The 21,975-nt window shown below is 32.7% G+C and overlaps 1 protein-coding gene across 4 annotated transcripts in view; it reads right to left on the bottom strand.

The window, feature by feature from the left end:
- LOC144855461 (dystroglycan 1-like) overlaps positions 1-21,975 on the bottom strand; it is a 70,877-nt gene that overhangs the window by 24,497 nt on the left and 24,405 nt on the right. For 3 of the 4 annotated variants that reach the window (XM_078713333.1, XM_078713332.1, XM_078713331.1), the window contains one exon: positions 6,110-6,165. The gene's annotated coding sequence lies outside the window, so the exon portion shown is untranslated. Of the gene's footprint in view, positions 1-6,109; positions 6,166-14,698; positions 14,816-21,975 lie in introns of those variants that run through there. The other variant, XM_078713334.1, reaches the window with a different exon arrangement.

A 21,975-nucleotide genomic window follows, 5' to 3' on the forward strand; every position in this document is an offset into this window, starting at 1 on the left:
AATAATTTTTACAACTCCCTGTTTATACACACAATTAATACGATTTGTTTAGGCCCAAGTAATATTTCCAAAATGTTTCCACATGTAACATCATGATTTGCACTGTACAACAACAGCATAATAATCTTAATCAAATTGCTTATTAATTTTAAGATAGGCCTAGGCCTAGCTAAATCGTCTGCTCAGCCTAGCTAGCTAGGCTTGAATTCATGTCTAGGTAGGACTGTAGTCATGGGTTCGAAAATGCTTGGTCGTTTCGTCCCATTTATCGTTCCTGGGTTTTCTCGCACATTAAGAATTGTGAAACACAAAATTCTCTACAAAACAAGACTGGTATTGCTCAGAATAGTAAAGAATAGTAACGGATGTGGAAGCTTATGGCTGACTGAAAAGCAACTATTCAGGCACCCTATCATGGCCCATGGGTAGGCCGAGATTGGGTGCCAGAACAAACTTCACTGCTGTAGTGTAAGGCTATCAGGCAGCCAGCTAGAGGCCAAGCAGCATCGTTACATACCTAGACTCTAGTAGGCCTAGGCCTAGCTTTATTGAATATATAGCCACGTCTTTCTCAAATCTCGTTAAATTTGACATTTTAGTAATAATCTCATAATCACTTATTACACTGTGAAACATGACAGGGTCACATCCAGAATGTTTTAATATACTTTTCGCCCGTCAAAAATAACATCGCGACAATAACAGATCGCCAGTGCAGCTGCAGTGTGAAAAATGTCATGAGAAATGTCACGTGATCATACTCCCTAGCAAAGTAAAAAACCCAATTGGACCCAACGGGGGAAAGTGTCTATTTACGCGAAATTGCGCAATGTATACGCAATAACAATACCAGAAATAAAAAGATCTGGAAAAATTACATATAAAAACATTTTACTTTTTTTTTTTAGTGAAGAAATTAATTTTTTAGGAATATTCAAATATACCCCCCTTTTGCATGTAAAAGAATAGGAAATTACAAGGTATCCCCCCAAAACGCAAAAAGGTGTGATTTTCAAGAAAATCATACTCATTGAAAAAATTTTCAAAAAAATATGAAGTATGAAGGATGATATTTTTAAAGAATAGTTGAAATGTATGAAAAATAGCAATTTTCTGGGTGGAGCTCCACTTTAAGCTTGCTTTTCTTATGCTTTATACATGCATACAAATTGCACGGCTACTTAAAACTGAATAAGCTCTTAAAGTCCAACAACTAATTTTAATCAATCTTAGATGAATATAAATCAAGATCAGTAGACAGAGGTTTCAGAATATAAATATCTTAAGACTAAAGACGACATCGCTATGTTCAGTTGAATTTAATGAAGATCATTAAAAGCACTGAAACTACAAAATGCCTAGGGAGTCTGTCACAAACAAATGTCTGTATGTGTTGTATAGAGAAGCATAATGTGTTACAAATAAACTGTTTTATCACCAAACTGTGAATTCACATCATTTGTGAATGTACAAAAAAAAGAGCATTTGATGATGCTTCAGGTAGTCTGTCTACACTATCAAACTTTATCCGACAAATAAATGTGATGTGTCCATATAATATGGACATTATGTCATATCACTACCATATTTGGGTATATCGCTACCATATTTGGGTATATCACTTCCATATGGGCACATCACACTTTTTTTGTCAAACTAGTTTAAAAAAAAAGTAAATAATGCATCATATTAATAATGATTATTACAAAGCATAATAAAAATGGTAATGGTACAGTATACCTATTTTAAAAGACCGGAAATATTTTTAAAGAATTCTAAAAAAGAAAAGTTCAGAATGTATTTCAAGAATTTATCGCAAAAAAATCATTGAAAAGAAAGTTCAAATTTTATTTAAATTTTCCAAATAAATGTGTACATTTCACTGGTCTATCGATATAACATTCTTATTATCATTGACTACAATCGATGGACGAACGAAGGCAATCTCATTTTGGAAATGAAAGTTATTTTTAATGCAATACTTCCTGTAGACAGACATAGAATGCTTTCACTTTGTTTGCTAAAATCCTTCCTTTTCAACTTGCTACACTGACAGATATTTCTTAATTAATATTTCACAATATCTATTGCTGATGATAGAGTGATGAAAAAGTATAGAAACAATGATTGCAAGGTGAAGAAACATTAGTAAAAAATGTCAACATTTTCGGTTATTTTACCCCAACCCTCTTGCCCAACTCTGAAGTACTTGTAGTTTATATTGAGGAAAAACATTTTTAAGTACTTCTCGTGTGGGACTCAAACCAAACGCAAATCTACTTCACAATTATCATCATCCTATTTATGTAATGTACCATCTTGAATTTTACTGATCCAAATTGATTCTTAACACATTTTAAAATTTATAATTTATACTTTATGTATTTGGTATTGCTCTATCATGTGAATTCACATTTGATTGCAACACACAACTGCTTGCTTCATGTAAATTATTTCGCCAAACAAAATTTATGATTAGAAATGGAATTGTGTCAATTCTAAGTTAAGTGCAGCTTTTAGAAAACCATTAAAACAGCAACTCTGAAATGTAAATGTAAAAGTTCTGAGAAAAGATCTTAGCTTTGTGATGACTGCTCATATTGTCAACTCCGCAATGACAGGCCACAAACGTAAATTACTTTAATGAGAGCCATAATATTTCTTAGAATTACAGAATATTACGGAATTTATCAACTTTCAAGCAAAATAAACAATTACCACTAATCTATTGTGTCGATGTCATCATTTCTTTGATGATAAAATCGTCTAATGGTCTAAGTGCCGCAAAATATTGGACAATGCATGACTTTCCAAGTAGTAAGAATGATCATGTATACAAATGTCGTGTACACTATACAGTTTCACTATTGCAAATTCGCATTGAAGTACAGTTACCGACGTACTCCATATATTGGAACATCTGCGATACTTATTCTCGGTATTACTACACATAATGGACTAAAACTAATATAATTAATTTCAGTGGAGTCAGAAAATTGTCTACAAACATTTACAACTTCCTGTTTTGAATATGATATCAACGATATGAGAGAATTAAATATGGTAGAGAAACGGTTGAATGAAATTTATACATTTCGTGTTTTAAAGAACATGAGGACGTCAATATAATTCCAAGATCAATGTTAAATGTTTGGTTACTAGCCAACATGTACTACACTTCTTCCGTCAACTTTATTAATTTAAAATTAAATTCAATGAAACATTTATTTAATATCAACACCCATGCTGTTTTCTAAGTTTCATTATAATGGAAAATATACACCGACAAGCAATAATGGTAAGCGGAAAACCGAATGTTTGTCTTGTGTAGAATCTATATCTATCCTGATCCGATTTCCGCTCAACCACTCTTCCACTCTGCATTTTATTTAATGGTAACATAGCATAGACTGAGCTCTATATTTTGGTTTCCCGCTTACCGTTTACCATCACTGCTCATCTGTGTAAATTGGCCTTAATAACTATCATGACAAAATAAAGATCTCCTGGCTTGGTAGACAAGGTAAGTGGAGACACACACACACCTTAAAATCTTGACACAGTACAGCCTACAGTAAACCTTATTCAGAACCCACCCAATAAACCTGAATAAACAAAAAGTTTAGACTTTATTTTAAACATCCTCCCTAATACCTATAATTTCTCAATACTGTAATATTAAACAATTCCCATCTTCTAGCATTATATTGAAGGCACCCTTAACACAAGTTGCTATTTGTCTCAATAATACTGAAGTATTTAGAAGATTAAAGTTAATAGACTATCATAAACATAAATTATATTTAGCTATAAAAATTAATCTTTCTCAACATGTTTTCATATTCCAATAACAAAGTATAATTAATAAGTTCCACTAGATTATTTGGCAATATTTCCAAAAGGTAAAAGTACCTACAGTACACACGCAAATACAGTAGTTTATAGACAAACTAAAAATAATTTAATTTCTCAAAGTATCCAAATAATTAATAATTTCCACTAGATTACATAATTTAATATGCAAAATATTGTTTTATAATAATAATATATTATTTTTTAGTATAATAATCATATTTTAGGGTATAAAACAGTTAATTTAAAACTTCAATAATCCAACTTGGCTCGATTCCAAGAAACGGTACTTATTAAATTATATCCCAGGATCCTTTACTTCCAGCATGTTTATCAGTTAAGCCATCCCCCATGTCTAAGTATCTCCGACTAAACTGAATTAGCCGAGTACATCACATTTATTACCCTTAAGGGTTGCGGCTTAATTGCTCGCATTCGTACACGTTCAGAAAGAAAATGACCTTTGAACTTGTAGGAAACTTATTTAGACTGAACGATACTTAAAATATTTGGTTTAACAAGCAATAAAAAGCTGATATAATGTTTCAATTGTATCTTTTAAAACTATTTAAAGAGATAAAGATTGAAATACTAAAGTTCTAGTTTTGATAAAAGCATTGTTTATATGCAATCAATTATTATTTTCAATATCCCAGTATATATCATCAAACGTGATCATGATGGCATTTTGATTTTTCTGACCACTGTATTTGACTAGTGAAGTAGTAAAAGCAAGTTCCCTCAAGTCCAAGAGATGGTCACAACTGGTGCTGACCATTGGTCGCAACTAATGCTGACCATTGTTCAAATACTAGCCCTAACCAAGCCACTATCACAGTTCAGATGTCAGATATAGATATAAACAAGATTTTGCATATTTATGTTACATTTCCTTTATTCATTTTTACCAATTTGAATGATTAGAAGTTTTTTTTACAGAGAAAGAGGCTTTTTTTTACCAAAAACATTGTATGTTTGTCGTACCAGATTTAATCTTGTCCTGAATACTAAGGAGTGGGTTAATATCTGTACAATAATATAAGTAGTTGTACAATAATCATCTTTAAAGGCATGTCAATCAGAGGTCAAGATAGAACAAGGTAATTGATAAACTGACATACAAGGTCGTGACCTACAGGTGTTGGTAAGATGGCCTTTGATGTTTGTTATCTCCCAGAGTGGAATCAAACCAGTTGATACATCCTTCAACAAGCAAACACAGCATGTGATGGGTAGATGCAGGTTTCATGAACATCAGAATAAAAGCCTTATGTCTATTAACTCCTTTAAAATGCTTTAAAATCACTCAATCATCTTCTTGAAAAATTATCTTCCTTTCTCATATCCCACTGTCCCTCTCCGTTTATCCCACTGTTCCCCTCCCTTTTTCTCACTGTCCCTCTCCGTTTATCCCACTGTCCCTCTCCGTTTATCCCACTGTTCCCCTCCCTTTTTCTCACTGTCCCTCTTCGTTTATCCCACCGTCCAACTCCCTTTCTCGTAACCAAGCATGTTATGAGCATTTGTTGAGAGCAAATAGCAGCACTGGATATCATATGCATTTAGTTATAGCATTGTGGTAGCGAAGGTACCAAAAACCTACTACCTATATATATTTTACTTTAGAATGATAGTATTGAAGAACACACATCATGGACTTTGAAGACAATGGAAGCCAGGTTTTACGAAATTCTAATAAGACAAATTTAGTGTGGTTTTTCACACTGTCCCCTGGTGTTTGAGCATGACTAAACTCATACAAACACTCTCCCAAGCTGTTTAATTTGATCATGTAACCTTAGCCTTATGATAATTTACAAACCACATTAAGAACAATTTCACTGTGATGTTTAAAATCCAAGGCAAGTCAACCTTGAATTAGGCAAACATTAGCAACATTCCCTCTTGGAGAAATTCAATTGTTAGCAACATAAACCGATATATATGTTTTCGCAAATCGAAAATATAATTCCAAAGATAATATTACACTTCATACTGTGACCTGAACACATTTTTCACTATTGATATCTGGAACTTCGTTTGAAATCATCAAAAATTGGTGATAAATGTATCATTTTACTCTATGCCCTATTTGCAACCTGTCAGATAGGTATACATATTTTATATAATATATATACTGTAACAACAAACTTCTATCGTATGCATAATTGAGCAATTAACTGTCATCGAAATACCTGCTACACTATAATTATGATATTTAAATTAACGCTATAAAAATAATGTCAAACTAATATACCTTGGCTTTGAAAATATCCTACAAAAACATGGATTAGTTCGGAATCCAATAGGGCTCTGAAAAACACAAACAAAATTTATTAATTATTAATATATGCTTGCATCAAAATACGCTAAAATTAATAAGCTTTAATCCTCTGTACAGAAGTTGAAGGATAATTGATAAGAATATTCTTATTTTATGATTATATGATTGATCATACAATATAACAATAGTTGTATTAAAAATGAGTCTGAAATTTAAAGAGAAAAAATGAACTTAATTCGCTGCTTTCAGTTGACATTTAAAAAGATATTTTAAAACTTTCACAAATTCAAAGAAATTTTCTGAGAGCTGCAGCATAAAAAAGAAAATCAAAAAGTGACGAGACACAATAAGAAAGCCATTCAGCTGACACAAATGCTGAAGACATTATTTTGATTAGACTGCCATTTATATGAAGGTAACACACATTATTATACCTATTTATCTTATTATCCTTCTTTGCATCTCCTCATCAGGTGTGAATTGACAGTCATCATTATTTACACACACATCATTGATGATTGACACGCTGTATCAGCTGTAATCTATGCCTACAAATGTTGATATCATATTATTATCAATTTTATTGATTTTATTTTATTTGAATTGAATGACTAAATACAGAAGGAGAGTATTTTGTATCGTGTTCTTCAATTTTAGTGCTGACCAAAATAAAATCAAAATTTATTAACCATGTTCACACACAGATTTGAGATCATGATCAACTTACTCCAGAAGTTTATATGTGAACTTCTTGCACTAAATAATTTCTTTAAACTTTCAGTGCCGATCAAAATAAAATCAAAAGAATTTATTAGCCATGTTCACACACAGATTTGAGATCATGAGCAACTTAAACTAGTGGTTTTTATGTGAACAGTATTTATCATGAACTACTTGAATGTGTACCAAGTAAATCATGATGAAAGGCCATATCTTACATCGATTATGTGAACTTACGCTGCATAATTTCTTTAAACTAAAATTAATTTATGCAAACTTATAAAGCATGACAAATAATAGATTCCATAAATTTGATTATCAAACCAACTACAAAACCCCTTCACGGCTCCAGAAGTATTCATTCACAAAACAGACGAGACACAATTCTATGAACAACAAACCAAATCTACTATATATCATTGAAAGATGGAAAAACTGACCAAGAGATATACAGTATTGTACTACTGATGTTATCAGATATGCCAAGATGTTATCAAAGTTCACCAGAAAAGACAAACAAGCTCAAGTACCAAATTAAGCTCAATCTCTATTTCTGGTATTCCATAGAAACGATGCTCAGTATTGTCATCTATACAATAAACACAACAATAAAGCCTCTCTATGCATCCCTTATCTTTAGATCTAAACTTGTCAATAATACAGCACTTGTATCTGATGTGTATCTGATTACGCACTGTAAAAGGCATAAGTAACCTTATGGTATTCATATTATTATCAATATGAGCTTATTTTTAGACAACATCCCAGAGAAAGTCCTGCCATATTGAAGCCATCATTGTGCTCTAATTTATTCATATTTCATCATACAATAGAACTCATTCTTCTAATAACAACCTTTATTGTTCTTTTTATTCCTCTCTCTATTTCAACATACAGTATAGTATTGCTTTAGAAATGTAGCAGTTCCTATACAGTACAGGGAAGACCTTAGATGTCTGGCAAAGGGTTAAGAGAATATGGTGATGGTCAAGAGATTGTCTTAAGCTATGTCTACACTATCAAACTAGTTTGACAAAAAAAGTATGATGTGCTAATATATGGCAGTGATATGCCCTGTTACAACCGCTAATGTAGAAAAGGCCAGCTAATGTCGAAACAACCGCTGATGTAGAACAATCCACCGCTAATGTAGTAAAACCTCCAGCCGATGTAGAAACACCAACAGCTTTGTAGTAAATACAAAATCAACACCAGCTATTCTAATGTAGGTAATCCATATCAATATTAACACAGAAATATTTCATAACATTTTTATTCAATGTTATACCATCTTTATACCAAAAACTTATTTATTCTGCAATAGGTTGAATACCCTTATATTTGTTTACTTTACTAGTAGAGTCAATATTAACAATTTAATCTGCGTATTGTTGCCAGTAAATTGAGAGTGTTTTCCCCAATTATGCTTCACTGATTTTCAATTATCTATGATTTAATTCTTATAAAGAGAATATTTACAAGTTCAGTGCACTGTGTAAATTTATTTAGATCAGGATTAAAAGATTTTAATTTATATAGTTTTTATTTACTTTTGTATTTAAATATTAACAATACTATACACAAAACATAATTTGTCTCGCGTAAGATGGTGATGACTTGTAAGTAACTAACAGTTTGTTACCAGATCAAAATCACTCTCTCCTTGTTCCAAAATCCCTGCTATTCCTGGCAACTGAAATATATATATATTTTTTAATTAGCTATATATTAATACCAAGTGTTATTGAATACATTTTCATTTCGGCATAAAATTTCTGTCGTAATTGAAGATATGAAAACATCTGTACCGAGCTATGTTGTTCTTAGCACATAGTAAACACATTCAAAAACAACTTTGACATACATAACAGAGGCAACCCTTACGAGTTTTAACTCACTGCCTCATTAATATCACTAAAGGTAAGTAAGCAACTGAAATTATTTCAGTGGATATTCTAGTATAATAAACTTGCAAACATCAACATTTATGCCGGAAGCGTAGGAATATGATTCATCCCGTACAATTAACACACAAATATATTCAATTGCATTCAATCGGAACTTTCTGTGAAAAGGAATTTATATTTCATTTCAGCTTTATCATCTAAATTCGTCCAGTATCTAAACAGTTGCTTTGACACAAAAACCTTGGAGAATAATCCAGCCAACAAAAAAGGGAAATTTTTTCTTTCCTGTTGTGAATTAAATACATATAACTTTACACATGTTAATAAATTCACCGACTTTTAATATTACCAATTAAACATTTCAAAATAAAAAATAAGATTAATATTATGTCAGTGACCCTGGTATCGATTTAGGATTAATAAAAAATTCCGAACATGTATTTACACGATATTGAATGTCGGGTAACTATCATTATTATTGATTACAGCATCAAAACGGACGGCACCATCAAACAAGTTCACACTTTAGGATTAACCACAAGGATTAAACAGTGGATATCTTTTTTGGACTAGAGCACATGTACAAAGCTGCACGTTTTAACACAGATTGAGTCGTGGAAATTGATGATAACTTTTCGCTAGCACACCAAGGTATAGTAGGCAGAATAGACTATTTACAAGACACTATATACTGCCCTCACTGGTGATGTAGCTGTCGGTCGTACAAGAATCGTCATCTAAAGCACCAACAAAACAAACCATTTTATACTGTACATCATTCTCCCCCTCATCGATTATGTAACATTTACCGTATTCTGATCCGATGCAACCTTTACTTTTCTAATCGATTTTAAACGTGAACCTGCGATGTTTAATTCAAACATGCAATGCCGATTAAAACTACAAACGTCAGCCCTTGGAAATAAACTGAAAATAAATGACAGCTGTAATACAACATGAATATTCAAACAGTAATTACTAAAATGAATCAGAATATAGAATATTATAGTTAGCTAGGGATCCATGTGCGATATTCAAAACATTCCAGATGTGGGTAGCAACATATTTTTTAAATGGCTTGTGCGTGCGTGGGTTAAAATGACGCTGTATTGAACGAAGGCAATCAAATAAAATTAGAACTGTCTGATTACTGTCAGATGTACAAGCTATGAAGAAATTTAAATTAATTGTCGTATCGCACGTTAGATCTGGGACCAATCACCTTCCTTTTTATTCATATAGTCCTTTTTTGTAAGATTTCCAAGATCATAACAAATAACCAGTTCTAATTTAAATGAACCAAGAAATGTTTTTCACCTTATAAATGGTGATCTGATAATTTTTTTCAAGACCTTAAATATGTTGTTAATTGTGATCCTATTTAGCGTAATCACCATCGTACTCATCATATCTTCTCCAAAGAGAACGTCTTACAGCCATATCTGTTTTTTAATTTCGTAATTATTACCATTCTCTATAGTTAATGAGTGATTAATCTTGTCATAACCTTAATGGCATGCACTTTCTGGTTCAACAAGATTAGGTTTGTAACTTGTGACAGGGCAGTTAAATGGCCCACCTATGAACGTACCAATTTGGATGCAACGCAACTGATTTGACCAATTACAAGCGACAATTTGGATGATCCATAGTGTTATGATTGGTCAAATCACTTGCATTGCTCTTATGTCCTTGCATTGTGTCCAAAAGAGAACAAAGTTTTATTCACTTCTTTTCTCTCTATTTTATATCACATCAGACATGTACATTTTTTGTTAAGTTAAGGGCTATTTTCGCAAAATGGCAACTTCAACCTAATACCTCAGGACAGTAGTTTTGTAATACTGAATAACTGTTACAAAATACAGAGAGATTACTAAATCATGACACTTCACTATGGCTATGAATTAAGTCAACTACTTAATTTGTGCTGGTACAAAATATGAATTTATTATCATAATTTCTTAGCTGTCATACTTCACAATACCTCATATAATTTTTTTTTAAATATTTTTATGGTATATATATATTGTACAGTAGATGTTTTATTTCACATAAACAGCCATCAAATACATACAAACAGCATGGATGTTTGAACTCACAATGTTTGACCAATCCGAAGTGACCTTATTCATTTTACCAATAGTCAAGATCTGAGGTTTTTCTCTTACAAAATTGATTTCGTAACATTTGACCAATCGGAAGCAACCTACTAATGCAATACAGATGCAACAATAATCAAGATTCTCTGCAAAATAAATATTATATAGTATGTTGCTCTTTTTTAATATCATAACATCATTACAACAAGGAGCAAAGTTTTATTTAGCAACGAAAATGGTGCATATTTTATGACAATACAATAACTCAACCGCAAACAGAGTACAGTACATCATGATTGCTCAATATTTTATCAATTCTGTAGAAAACAAAAATAATATAGTCATACAAATCAACTATTCATTATCAATGACATCATTATCTATTGCAGTGTTTATTTAAGTAGCCTCTTCAGCATCCAATGATAATCAAGGCTTCAAGCACTTGTTAAATACCTCCTACACACAACCGATAAACAATGCATATTTTGTTATCTTGCTAATACTACTCCCATTGATTTATAATGTTGTGAGACAAACGAAATCAACAATGAGGTACAGTACAGTACCTGCCTCTTCAAAAAATATCTTCTAGTCGTATGTATCAAGATGTTTATTATTCTGTGCTTGAACAAATACTTTCTAGCAGAACACAGAGAGTCTGGGGATGAAATAAAATAACATACTGGGCACAATATTTAGAACTAACGGCACAGCAACTAACTCCCATCCTCTTGATGGAGCTGCTATCAACTGACAGGGCTGCCACTGATAGAGTTTACTTGTGACTGAGTTGCTATAAGCATATGCTTAAGAAAGAAAGAGCTGCTACCCCTGACAGAGCTTCTACCCCTGACAGAGCTGCTACTGTACCCCTGACAGAGCTTACTCCTGACAGAGCTGCTACTGTATCCCTGATAGAACTGCTACTCCTGACAGAGCTGCTACTGTACCCCTGACAGAGCTGCTACTGTACCCCTGATAGAACTACTACTCCTGACAGAGCTGCTACTGTACCCCTGATAGAACTGCTTCCTCTGACAGAGTTGCTACCCAAGTCTTCTTTTGACAGTGCTACTGTGTGATTCTATTGATGTTTTATTGATAGGACAAATTCTCATTGGTGGATTTCTTGATGGGTACACTTGGCTCACTTAAATGCCAGTACAGCAAACACCAAACTAGACTAAGATGTAAAACCATTATCCAGTACTTACTTACTTACACTTGTTTATGCCATAATATCTTGATATTTATGTAGCCGATAAAACAGAAATTATAAATGGCCCTTGCTATCTATCTTAATATCAGACTGCTATTATCCTTATTAACAGTACGTCCAATGAAAGCAATCTGAAGGTAATCCGATTCTATTTTTCGACACAGTGACATTTCAATAAGAAGTTGTTATCTTCTAGATCTAGATATCTGCTATGGCTCAGTACGTTTGTTGTCTAAGTAACTGTTAATTTAGTACAAAGCGGAAAGTATAATCAAACACAATATTGTATTCATTATTATTTAAGTGCATGTGGGCAACCAAATGTAGAGTATATAAACATTCAAAATGGATAAAAGTAAACAAAATTTATATAGAAAACAAGAATATAAACAGTACCATCAAACACAAAAAAACCAGCTTTCAAATATCAGTATGTGGTTGTACAAAAATTAAAATTGGTCTGTAGACAGCGATATGACGTAATGGTAAGGGCTATATAATATGCTTGAGAAGCATGGGTTCAAGACCTGTTTGTGCCATATTGCTTGTTGTATCCTTAGGATAGAAATTACAGTACATCATCATTCATTCAGAAGTTGGGCCGGTGTACAATGAAAAGGGTAGGGATCACCTCATGGTGTTCTGATGATGGTAGGTAGTGCATAGTTGGTCTGTAGTTTTTGGAAGAGTCTCATGCATATAACATTTGGTTATTTATTGACATTTGTGTTGTTAAACAATACATAGACACTCCTTAACATGTGGTTAGCTACATAGTAATGTCAATGCAATATTTGCACAATATTACAAATATCCGCAGCTTTTAAATCCATTGTTAAACAAAAACTTTCCAAGAGATATTTTTAGTAATCATCCAACCAAGCAGTATTTTACAATATATTATATACAGCATCATATTCAGCTACTGACACTACTGTTGTATCTGTCAAAGAAGACTTTTAAATATGACAAAAGTATTACGCAAGGTCACCCACTTTATATACAATATTGAAATGAAACAAAACTGACACAATATAACCAACAAAATATGCATAGAGAATTGCGAAACTTTCAACATAATAAAACTATGTAAAAACAACCAACAATGAAGACTATAAAATTTAGAGAGACTATCACAGTGTAGTCTGATCTGCTATACTATGTACTCAGTATATTTAATTGGATTTCTGACTGACGTTAAAAACAGTTACAATTTTATTGGCCTTAAAGCAGTCGAAATGAAGCAGTTGGGATATTATTGTCTGTACCTTTTGAGCAGCTGGTAAAATGCTCTGAGTATTGCCTCCTCCTGTTACACATTGAGCCTGGCCTTAATAAAAGAAGCTTATGGATTTATTAGGGGTAATAACTTTAAACCAACATTTGGCTAGGAATGATGAAAGTTATTCCTTCTCATGTAACAAACAACAGTGGATTTCTGTAAGTGGTGAATTGAGTTTACTGTACACTTTTTGCAAGATTCCTGTGTTTTATTCAAATTCTAAACATTTTGCTAACAGGGTCAACAGCACTAAGTTTATCCGAAGGACTAGCAGTTGAAATTAAGCTGAACATCCAGCATATGGCTGGGTAAAAGAATTGCAGCCCCACCTAAACACAAATACGCCTACATCAACATATTTGTAAAGTAGTCTTGATGCAATCACTAGGGACATATAAGTGATCTGTGACAATAAAGCCTTGTTTGAAACAATTCCTTTACGCCCATCAATACTGTGTTTATTCCAAAAAAGCAGCCGCTAAATCTCATGAGAAATTAGACACTTTTCACCAGCTTGGTAAACTCCATTATTTGATGGGGACCTTGTTGCTACTTATGTATGACTTGTGAATTTGGCATGATATTCCTAATATCTGTTTGTCACATGTGATTTCACGATTTGACAAGTAAAGTATTTGACATTTATATTGGCTTTTCAGTGTGTTAACCATGTCAGTTTAGGCTAGTTCAGATTTGACCTTTAGGATGTCCTATTTTTACACTGTACTTTTGTGACATATTTTCAACTGATGGGTTACAAATGTGCCATTTGTTAACTTTTATTGTACTATACTTTTTAGATAAATCTGGACTTTTCTAGATCATGAAAAAAGGGCAATTGTGTCAACACACAATACCACCTCAGTCACATTGTTGGAAATAAAGGTAGAACTTAATTAGAAATGGTAATCATATATTTTAGTGGTAAACCTTCATAAAAACAGTTTTGGTGCTATAAATGGTCTTTTTTTTATAATAAGCTCTCTTAGTTCAGTACTGTATACTAAGCTAGACATGTATAACACTGTAATGTCGAGTATTCCTAAAATAGTTAACTCAAGTTTAAACTTAAAGTTATCAAACCTGGAACCACCATACATTAATTCAAAGTGACATATGAAGGAGCCAGTGTTTCACAAGGTAAAGAAGAAGAATCAGAAAATCTTAATAAAGATATTCAGAAAATATAATTTTTATACAAACCAAAATATTTCCAAACTGACCTAGAAACCTTTCTTTAGTTAGCAATCAAAGATTTGTAATTCAGAATTATTTCACCAAAGGTATGTACATAAAAGAAAAGTGCTAACGGTTATTAGACCACACACTTACCAACTCCTTTAGTGGAATATATCCTTCAGGCAGAATTATTTAATCCAATCGTTGAAATACAAAAAATTATCACGAGAAAGATGCGAGTTAACAGCTCCACTGTTTCACAACAAGCCTCCCGACAACAAATTCAATATTAAATTCACTTTACAAATCAGCAAGCATCTTCATTCAACCATGAACTAACTAGCCACAAATATTCCAATCCGAGACTGAACCACTTCCTGACAGGTAAAGCAGAAAAATATTTACTTTGTCAATCCAAATGTAAAATAATTCCATTCAAAATCGATCCATTAAACGTACGACTTGTGTAATTGAGAGTTATCGTAAAAATGATCAGCGTTTCAATTCTGCATGAAGTACCGAATGAAGATTATTATGCAAGTGCAAGTAATTGCATTTCCTGCACATCATATCCTCCGCTTAATAATGGAACGGTCCAAGAGAATGAATTCCAGCCTAGCCTGGTGTATTTATGCCTCCCTGATGATTTGCTAAATCACAACAACCAATAGGGATTTTGCACAGGTAATTGCTAATGATATTAGATGCCTGCAATGTCTGGATTGTAACTTTTAAGACCTCAATCACCTCTGTAGGCCTACATCACTAGCCCTGTGAATGTGGTTATTGGAGGCTTCTATCCCTTGTGTTAGCCCACCAATGTGAACCACATGTGTATCAAATGACTAGAGGTAATAACATGTCTGGCATGTCTTCTTTTATACCTGTACTCAAGTCAAGAGGGTTATCCCAAGTATAACACCATTCTTTGAACTTGTTTTAAATAGGTATTCACTGCTTTTCAGTTCCAGAACAATAATTCTGATTAATCTTTCATGAGAAAACCCCAAACATGTCATCTCTTTCTACAACAATAATAGGCCGTGTTCACACGCTAAAGTTCATCATGCATAGAACATAAGCTGATCCGAAACATATCAGAGTTAAATCTGAAAGTGCTTGTGTGATGATTGGTTAAATAGTCTCTTATATCAATTTATTGATGAGGCGCAATATAAATTATTTATGTATGTATGTGTGTATCTAGATATACCTCTGATATACTCTGATGGCGTTTCTGATATAACATGGAGAACAAGTTAAACGGAATGAAACACCATAATTAACTCCGATAGAGAAAATAGCTCATATTAGATATCTCCTGCATCCTGTGACACACCTAATAATAATAAATAGTTACATTTCTGAACAATCACACTAAATGGTAAGTCATTACCTTTCCAATAATTTTAATATATTGTCAAATTAAATTCTAATTAAGGCTAATCAGTTCAATTATCATTCACATAGTATTACTCATTTCTAGTACTTTATACTAATTAAATATTAAGAAAAGCTGTGAAAAACATTGTCAGAAAAAGGCAACTGAAATCTATGACAACAGAGAAATATAGCATGGGCGTATATTAGGGAAAAGTGTGGGTATTCATGGGGTAAACTTTGGGTAAGATGGGCTCAAGTGGAAGCCAACAGCAATACACTAACCATCATATACACACTGTAAGAAAATATTCTAATCTATACAATTTTATTTCTGAATTTTTGTAAATGAATTTTGGTAAATTGAAAAGGTTGAAATCTGTGACATCTTTACAGTATTTAACTGGGGAAAGATCTTGTGTGTTAATTATGATACAATATTTTCATAATGATTTAACTAATAAATCAAAAATGCTAAAGTTTAGTTATACAGTAATACAAAATGTCAAGAAATTAGATGAGAAAATTAGTGAAGTATGTCATTTAATTTAAAACCGTTGAGATAATTATGAGTTGCAATTACGAGTTTCACCTGTATGTCATTACGCAAATTTGGATACCATTATATCTTGGACTATTCCATTACAAAAAAGGTGATGTAAATATTTTAATCAGCTCCGTGAACCAACTAGGTATGTTTTATTGTTTACAATAATCTAGAGCTTTTAATTTGTGACGACGATCTACAAATATTGTATTGTTGGTTATCACATTGACCTAGAACCTGCCAAAACTATGTGGAAGAATCGAGTGAAGAAAATGAGGGCCAATGTTCTCACAATGAACAAACTTGGCATAACTAATTCTATAGTTCTTAGGTCATCTCAAACCTAAAACCATAAACTCCTTACTAATCGAACCCAAGACACTGGGTTACAAAGCAGGCATGTTAACCACTAAACGATGGATGACACTACAGCATATAAATGAGATAGGTGTCAAAGTTGATTGTAAATAAGTAACCTCATACATCTTGGCAGCAGGGTACATCTTATACCTTAGGCTTTGATAGAGCATTACCAGCAGGTGTGATGCATTCAACTTGGTAGGCGATTGACAATTAAATATCATAATTCAAATATAGATAGTTACTATAGATCTGATTAGCATGTATAAATGTAAAAACTATATTTGTTGTCATAAAGCTCTGTCTACACTATCAAACTAGTTTGAAAAAAAAAGTTTGATGTGTCCAAATATGGTAGTGATATGTCATCGTCTCAATATATGGCCACATCACATTGTCACATACTGTAAAGTTTGATAGTGTAGACAGAGCCTAACAAATAATAACTGTTAATGAACTGTAGTGTTAGTTTTAGTTCAGTTAGTAGGTTCTTGGAGTATAGGAATTAAATAACCCAGACAGGAAGCAATAGCTTCCAGTTCATTGCCTACCAATCACCAATTTGTAACCACTATTTATAATTTGATTAACCTTAATTTGTTGACTTAAGTTGATCTGTCACCACATATCTACTAAAGAAGGCAAATTAAACCACAATAATAGAATACTGTATTTCTCAAATATTGAATCATTTGGTTGTTGGTACTACGTTGCTAAGTACTCCACCACTCAATAAGACCTAATTTTTGTACCAAGGAGTTGGGGGGTTATACTGTACTATACCCAAGTCATGTTTGGTTAACTCACCCACCTTGAACTCTTTTAATGTTAATAATAAAAGGTTCACATGAAATTTGACCAGTAATATACTATTAAAACTGTAACTGATCATAATAATTCATAATACCAGATACCAGTAATATTTTAAGTAGTTTAGCTAGTTGAAGTTCAATGAGGTTATATTACATAATTAACCATTAAATTCTTTATGATTTTTAATATGGATATTAAAGTACTAAGTACACTATCTTGGGTCTTGATTCTAGTGGTACAACTATCATCTATTGTCTAATCTATACATTTACTATTTATTTCCTTTCAGGCAGAGAAATGCTAATCCTCCTCTGGAAAGTGCAAACATCTCTTGGTATTTCTAAGTAAACTATTTCTAAATAAAATTTAAATTTAATAAGGTCACATGACGTATTCTTAAGCTTGGTTCACACTAGGACGCAAAGTAGGAACGTACACACACAATGCATGTATTTTAACCAATCACAAAGTTCTGATGATACTGGGACATCTCTGATTGGTCAAATAACTTATGTTGCCTCTACGTCCTTGCTTTGCGTTTTAGTGTGCATGCTATAGCAAATTATTATGCTATTTGATAGTATCATGCTAGAATCTATCCTACGCCTTGGTGAGTGAGTGTGAACCAAACATTGGTGAACAAGTTTTTGAATTGGAAATGATGCTATGAACAGACAAATCCAAAGTACCTTTCATTAAACATGTACGTATATAGGTTTTTACTTTATGATCAAAGATGTTGATTATTAGAACTTCAACATTCACTATGAATTGTATGAAGTACCTACTGTTCAATGCTTGTACTGTATGTATAAAATCATAGGCTCACAATTAAAGTCATGCTCATTGATAATTCAATTTTCCACCTCATCATATTATATCAAACTCTACTTGAACTCCTCTTTGTGTTTGTTTGAATTCTTTCACAAGTCATCTGGAAAAACTTTACTAGTCAGATGTCTCGTAATACTTGAGTTAACAACGGATCAGACAAGGGGCTACACGCTTCAGAGGTGCGAACCTAAACTTACAACATTACAATGGCTTCAATAGAAGCTGATATACAAACCATTGAGAAATGAGGAAATGATATCCTATTCATTTTTCAAAGACAGTTTCAAAGGCCGACAATGTTGGTGCCATAGATTCACAAGTCGGGAAAGTATTCCAGTTTGTTAACTTTACTTTCATTGTAACTACTATACTAAAACAAACCGTTAAATCAATTTTACACTCATTTAACCTTTTATAATGCTTTATGTAAATGCCTTTCTAGACAACACTGTCTAGCATTGTTATTTTTTATCCTAATTTGGGAACAGTTGATACAAAGTAGACATAACATACTGGATGATTTGAGATAAAAACCCCTCTAAACAAAAACAATACAATACCCACCTTGTCTGTTATTGGTTATTCAGGTGAGTCACCTGATCTTGGATACATTTCCGGTAAGGGGTTGAAGACCGAGGATATTTACATTTCAAACAAGCATGAATAAGTTATTGTGCTTTTTGTTGTATGACCAGATAATACTTTATTAAACTTTTAAATCATTATCACTTGGGACCTAAAGAAATCTTTGTATTGCATAAGGTGAAAGTAAATGGCAACAAGTCCCTAATTCAATTATCATAAAGGGTGTGTTTTAAGTTTACGAATTAATTAAAGGGACATCTTTTGGACTGTCATTCATTTCTCAGGCAAGTGTCCATTTAATAGGGATGTTGCCCAAAGAAAGGCTCTATTGTATACTTAGTTTTAGTGAGTGAGTGGCTAAGCGGTTAAGACAGTAGAACCATAATCCCTAGTCATAACAGTGGCAAGGGTCCATGGCTCACTCGATCCATGGTTCTAGTGGTAGAACAAGTTTTCTTGGATAAAGACTATAAAACCGTAGGTCCAGCGTACACGAAATACTAGTACATTCTTTGAGACAAGTAGGAGGTTACCCCGGTGTACTAGCGGACACATCCACTGTCATGGACAGATGAATCAGTACCAGAATTGGCAGCACCGACAGGACCCTTAGGGGAGAAGCATCTAGTTGAAAAGTGTAACATCCACGTCCACAGCACCATGATCAATAATTGTTGGAAGGCGCTATATAAATTGAAAATATTAAATATTATAATCATAATCATTTTAGAACAACCTTTAACAAGGTATTTAGAATTTGTCTTGTTTCTGCAAACAATACAGCAGTTAATTTATTCACTAACTCCAACCAGTTGTTTTCTCCACTAGAAACAGGTCCTCAATTGCATTCTAATATAAAGGCCTTGACCAAGCTTCTTTAGGGTCAAAATAAGTACTACATAGGTGATCAGTAATTAGAAACATATTTCCAATCAATATTCAAATCCAATAAGCAAATCCAGCGAGGTGTTGACAGGGATTCCTGAATACACTCCACATACAACACATCAAGTGACAACGTTAATCAGTATCGTTGGCGTTTAATGGAATACACTACGTGTTTCAAATCATACAGCATCATTTGAAAACATTGCGTCCATACACGATGTCAACCTCTAATAGGAGGTCAGTCTCCGTGACAAGAAGGAAAAAACTCCCAGATTAGTTTGAGTATCGTTATAAGGGTACTGTACATGTTTCGTATGAGAGCGTGGAAAGCTTCAGAATTCAGACCTATGACGTAGAAAACTAAACAAATGAAGAGAAATGGCAAAAATATTGGTAACCCAAGGCAAATGGCAATACATTGTTTGACAATTTGATTTCCGACTACTGACGACGAAAGTGGAAAGAATATAAACTGTTAAAAACAAACTAAAAATGTTACATGTTATCTACTGTAGATGAGGTAAAACAAGACAAAGTGCAAAATGCTCATATTTGACAGTACAGTAGGAAAGCATTCAAAATAAATTACTAAAAATGTTATAATATTTGCTAGATGGAAGCATACAAGAAACCTACAAGATACAAGAAACTTTATTTGTCTTCATAAAAACGAAGAAATGTTGGTTGTCAGCAAATCCGAGAAAAAGATACAAATGGTACACTACCATACTACTAGATGAGGTAACAATACAAAATGCAATTCTCATATTTACAGTGCTAAATTTGAAATGTACATGACAGGCTGTCTTGATCAGATGTAGGTTACAATAGCACCTTAACATTTAAAGTTCAATAAACCTAATAGAAATGTGGGTCTCATCAATGTTGCAATTAATTAATCTCATAATAATGACATTTAGGCTGACTAAGCAGTGAAAGACAATCTTTATTAATGTTCCTTCCTTCACAATATAATTGATCGGCATCTGCAGACTGACAGACAGACAGGCCATAATCAAGTAAATTTATCACAATATTCTAATTAGTACCGAGATAAATGTTAAAGAAAATCTCTAGATGAGATATTCCAAACTCCCGATAAGTAGGGGAGGCATAGACCCAACATTTGGGTCATATGCAATGCTTTAAGTTCTGTCTACACTATCAGTATCATCAAACTTTATATGACACAAAAAATGTGATGTGCCCATATATGGAGACGATGACATCATCACTACCATATTTGGGCATATCACTACGATATTTAGGCATATCACTATCATATTTGGGCATGTCACTACCATATTTGGGCACATCACACTTTTTTTGTCAAACTAGTTTGATAGAGTAGACAGACCTTTACAAAGGGGAAGCGTTATTATTTCCACAAATATAATTTGAATGCAAATTTATTTGTACTGTTTTACTAAAGTCATAAATAAGGAATTCCATTTGAAATGTTATCAGAATAAAGATATTCAACATGGCAAATTTTGATAAATTGCTTTACTAATCTTATCAGAATTTGATATGTTTTGAAAAAAAATATATACAAATATTCATGACTTCAAAATGTCATAACCTTTTCAAGGAATGTTATTTAAAAATTGTTCCAAAGTAAAACAATGTTTTATTTTGCTTATATTTTAAAATAGAATATTTTACCAATTAAAATTAAATTGGCTTCTTTTTATCTCAGGAATAAGATATAATTATAATGCACATGTTTAGTATTGAGGTGGATTATGTAAAAAATCCATACATACAATTAATGGTTTCTTTAACCCAATAATGTATACTGTATAAATACAGAATTTTAATGTTAGGGTGAATACAGTGCACATTGGGTAGTAGGGTGACATCCGTACATAAACTACAAAGTACTGGATAGTTAGGGAATTTTAGGTCAAAAAAATGCCAATCTGTGAAATAATTATTAACAAAGGTTTTTCAGTGGATTCATGTTCTAATGCATCCCAAGTCATCCCAAAAAATTCCTCCATGAATTTTGACCTGGGGAAAG

The sequence above is a fragment of the Antedon bifida genome, chromosome 11 (assembly GCF_963402885.1).
Source record: "Antedon bifida chromosome 11, ecAntBifi1.1, whole genome shotgun sequence".
NCBI classification, from domain to species: Eukaryota; Metazoa; Echinodermata; class Crinoidea; order Comatulida; family Antedonidae; genus Antedon; species Antedon bifida.